This window comes from Octodon degus, unplaced genomic scaffold (assembly GCF_000260255.1).
Source record: "Octodon degus isolate 3935 unplaced genomic scaffold, OctDeg1.0 scaffold00355, whole genome shotgun sequence".
Classification (NCBI taxonomy): Eukaryota; Metazoa; Chordata; class Mammalia; order Rodentia; family Octodontidae; genus Octodon; species Octodon degus.
The window spans coordinates 998,378-1,002,677 of NW_004524931.1; the positions used below are offsets into that span (position 1 = coordinate 998,378).

The 4,300-nt window shown below is 45.2% G+C and overlaps 1 pseudogene; it reads right to left on the reverse strand.

Annotated features, from left to right (window-relative positions):
• Positions 1–2,222: 2,222 nt before the first annotated feature.
• Positions 2,223–3,742, reverse strand: LOC101574779 (annotated as a pseudogene).
• Between the last annotated feature and the right edge of the window lie 558 nt (positions 3,743–4,300).

A 4,300-nucleotide genomic window follows, 5' to 3' on the forward strand; every position in this document is an offset into this window, starting at 1 on the left:
CAAAGCCTCAGGCTGGACCAGACACCCAGCCAAAAGCTAAAGTCATTTCCAAGGCCTTCCTGCCCAAAGGCCCTCCAGGGCTGTGTTTCAAATGCTGCCAGAATGGCCTTTGGTCTAGGGAATGCCCACAGCCTGGGGTTTCCCCTAAGTCACATCCCTCTTTGTGAGCATCCTCACTGGAAGTTAGATTACCCGATGTTAACAGCCAGGACCATTGTGACTGGCTCCTTCCCAGGCCTTCTTCTGGCCACTGAAAACTGACTAGGGCTGAAAGCAGCAGAGGTTCCCTGCAACATTTCAAACACTGAGCTCTGGGTATCTCTTACAGTGTAGGTTAAGTCCATCTCATTTTTAGTCAGTCCAGGCACTTGTCACTCCACTTTGCCTTCTTCCGAGGACCAACCTTCTTGCCCCAGTTATGTTGTGGGCTTGACAATAAGTACTCCAGACCCTTAATAACTCCCCCAAGCGGGTGCCAGTTAGTTCAGTATCTTTGCCCACCTTCATGTTTAGTCATCCCTACCTGACTCAGAGCAAGGCATCTTAATTAACCAAGTCATCAGCTACTCTGACCATACCTGGTTCACAACCCATCCCTTATAGCTACCCTAATGACTTCTTCCCTGCACACCTCACCCCTCGCCCTGCAGACTCCCATCATTTCCCATCTCAATCCCAGAATCTGGCACACTTCTACCCCATCCCTGTCTTCATTCCAGCAACTAATTAATATACCTCTCAAGTCTAACTACCTCTAACCCCATAACAATATCTCATTTCTCACCCAACTTAATGGGCCTACAGCATATTATTTCTCACCTACTGTGACACAGTCTCTTAATCCCTGTTAACTCCCCTTGTAATACCCCTATTCGCCTCATACAAAAGGCAGGTGACTCTTAAAGGCTGGTACAAGATCTCTGTGCTCTCAATCAGGTTATCCTTCCTATATACCTTGCAGTGTCTAAACCCTACACCCTATTTTCTCTGTCGTACATCTACCACTCATTACATTGTCCTAAGTTTAATAGATGCTCTTTTCACTATTCCCTTGCACCCCAGCTCACAGCCTCTATTCGCCATCTCCTGGGCAGGTCCAGACAATGACCAGGCCCAGCTGGATTGTCTTGCCCCAGTGCTTCTGGAACAGGCCCCCACTACTTGAGTCAGATGGTTGTGCATGATTGATTTTCTCTTTTCTTGTCTTTCATCTTTGTTTTTTGTTTGTTTCTTTTTGTAAATCCCCTGTCACTTTGCTTTTTTATTTCTCTTTCCCTCAGTACCAGGGATTGAACTCAGGACCTTGTGCTTGCCAGGCAGGTGCTTATGCCACTGAACTATAGCCCTGGCCCCCCTATTTTCTTTCCATGTCCCCTCCTCTCATCTTATACTGCTTCCTTTGTAGCCCCTCTTTCAAGTCATCTCACAAAGACATTCTTACTACTGCAGCATCTAGATTACAAGGGATAGTGTCTCTCTTCCTCTAAAACTCAAATCTCTGATCTATTATCTATCAGGATGTCATTCTCCACAAATCCTTACCTCTGGGTTCCTGAAATTGCCTATCTCACTTATGCTCTCTACAAAAGAGATCCTGTTGAGTTTTTAGATCACAAGACCTTTTCTCATTTGTTCTTTCAGACCTTAAAAGAAACCCTAAAAACAGCCTCTTCCCTAGCCCTTCCAGATCTTATGCAATCCTTCAATCTTTTTTTTTTTTTTCTTTTTTGCAGTACCAAGGATTGAACTCAGGACCCTGCACTTGCCAGGCAAGCACTTATTCTACTGAGCTATCTCCCTGGCCCCTATTTTCAATCTTTTTAAAATTTGTTTCTTTGCTTTTTGTTTTCTGTGGTACAAGGGATCAAACTCAGGACCTTACACTTGCCAAGCAGATGCTTATGCCACTGAGCTATTTCCCCAGCCCTTTCAGGTTTTTTTTGTTTGTTTTTTTTTTTTCTGGAACCGGGCGTTGAACTCAGGGCAAGTGCTTATTCTACTGAGCCATCTCTGTGGCCCCTTAATATTTTTTTAAAAAATACTTTGTGAACTTGCACACTAATTTTAATCTTAACAATAAATTTCTATGTTTTAGTGGTTTAAGTTAAAAGAATGGTTGAAGCATTATGTCGCTCGCATTTTAGGGTCACAAATAGCTTGTTGGAAAACGCAGAGCCTTCTGGATCTGTGAGGTAGTAGGCTTCATCCTCAGCATGCATAGCTCACACTTCTCTGAAGCTGGTGTGGCCTGTCTCCTTGGCACGCTCTCTTGCTTCTGCTTGTCTAGTCAATCCCTTCTGGCATACCATGTATCTAGGGTGAAGCGGTTTACATCAGGAAACTGTCTTTTCTAGCTTCATCTGCTGATGCCAGGGCTTGTACAAGAGCAATATCATCATTAGAGGAGAAAATGGTCAGAGGTGGGGTATCAAGATCAGGAAAGTTACACAGAAGTGGGTCATGGTGGATGCCACCATAAATAAACAGAACACTTCTGGAATATCCTGTATCTTCCCAAAAATGATCAGTTCTTTTTTTTTTTAATCAGTTCTTAAAGTCTGTGTGTCTACTACATGTATTTCTCATTAATAAAACCTACACAAAATTGATATCTCAGTTGCTCTCCCCCTAAGTATCATTCCTTTCGATCCAGTCACAGTACTCCTGGTTTGTTTTGCCCAGTATTGCCTTACTATAGAAGTCTGGATCACTTGTTACAATTTGTGCTATTGATATAGGGAAGTGAAATTCCTGACCTGACCTGGATGAGTTTGTGTTCTCTAAAACCAAAGAATGAATTTTAGGAACAAACACAGGTTCAGGGTAAAACTTCATTGGAAAGGAAAGCTTCTGTCAGAGAGGGACAGAAGGGGGGCCCAAGCAGGTTGCCCAGAAGGCTGTCTCTTTTAGGTTATTTTTATAGGGCAAAACCATGTGAGGCTGAGGTAGAAACAAAGGGATGAGGGGTGGGACAAGCCCAATGGGATTATATGCATCATTGCTCAGGTAAAATTGATTCGGTCCAGGGCCAAATGGGGTAGCGAGTCACATAGCAAGCAGGCATGAATGTAAAACAGGACCTTATTTGGTAGCCTTCAGATAATGATTCTTCCTGGGTAATGATCAATCCTGGATGCCAGTCTTTAGGGAGGTTAGCATTTGTTTGATCTTTAGGTCTAGCTCATAGCAGGAGCATCCGTCCCTCCCACAGTTGTAAGGTGTCTGGTCTTTGTCATCTCCTTCGAGGACCTGACCCTGTCCTACTGCCTATAAGATTTCTATCTAACTCAGGCTGCCTGCAACACTATGAGGTGTGTCATCTCTGGGGCCCAAGCTGGTTTCAAGACTCTTTCAATGACACAGTACACTCATAAGGAGGCAAGCACTGTCTGCTGGGACTGCAGTTCTGGTTCTGGTAAACACAGGCAAAGGTTCCCTGATGTAAGTGGGAGTACCATGGTTTGTAAATGCAGGTGAACTTCTGGGTCTGGTTTGGTCTTCTTAAGCAATCAGCATGTTGCCTGAGTGGATGGGCAGGTCGCCCAAGACAGTTTCCCCATTGCTGAGATCAAGGCACGAAGGCCGGAATCTAAGGAGGATTCGCTGACCGCCAAAAGCGATCCCTGTGATGGCCACAATTTGGGCCTGCAGTTTCCCTGTCTGGTTCTGTCTGGGTAGCCCCTTCAAAAATGTAGGTGCTATCCTTGGCCATATAGTGGAGCCGCCACATCTTGTCAGTTTGGCCACCTTGTAGGCCAGACATTGGTGCAACCAGCTTTGGTGCCTGCAAACAGGATGAGAGATGCCACTTGGGCAACCACCTTGTGGATGGACTCCAAAATGGCCACCAACCCTTCAGTCTTTTTTTTTTTTTTTTGGTGGTACCAAGGATCAAACTCAGGACCTTGTGCTTGCCAGTCAAACACTTATTCCACTGAGCTATTTCTCTGTCCCAAACCTTTTAGTCTTCATACAACCAAATATGGGGGATGTGCAGCAGAAGTTCTATCACAGGGTCCAAGCCCATGCCCCATTATGTTCCTGTCCAAACAGCTTGACCCTGCTATCTTGGACTGGTTCCCCTTCCTGCCCCCTGTGTCTGTGCTGGTAGACCTGATGCTTTTTTTTTTGGCGGTACTGGGGATTGAGCTCAGGACCTTGCGCTTGCCAGGCAAGTGCTTATTCTACTGAGCTATCTCTCCAGCCTTAGACCTGATACTCTTAGAGGCACCTAAAGTCACTAGACATGCTCCTCTCACCTTTTACTCCTCCCATAATATTCAGGGACTCATCTTCACCT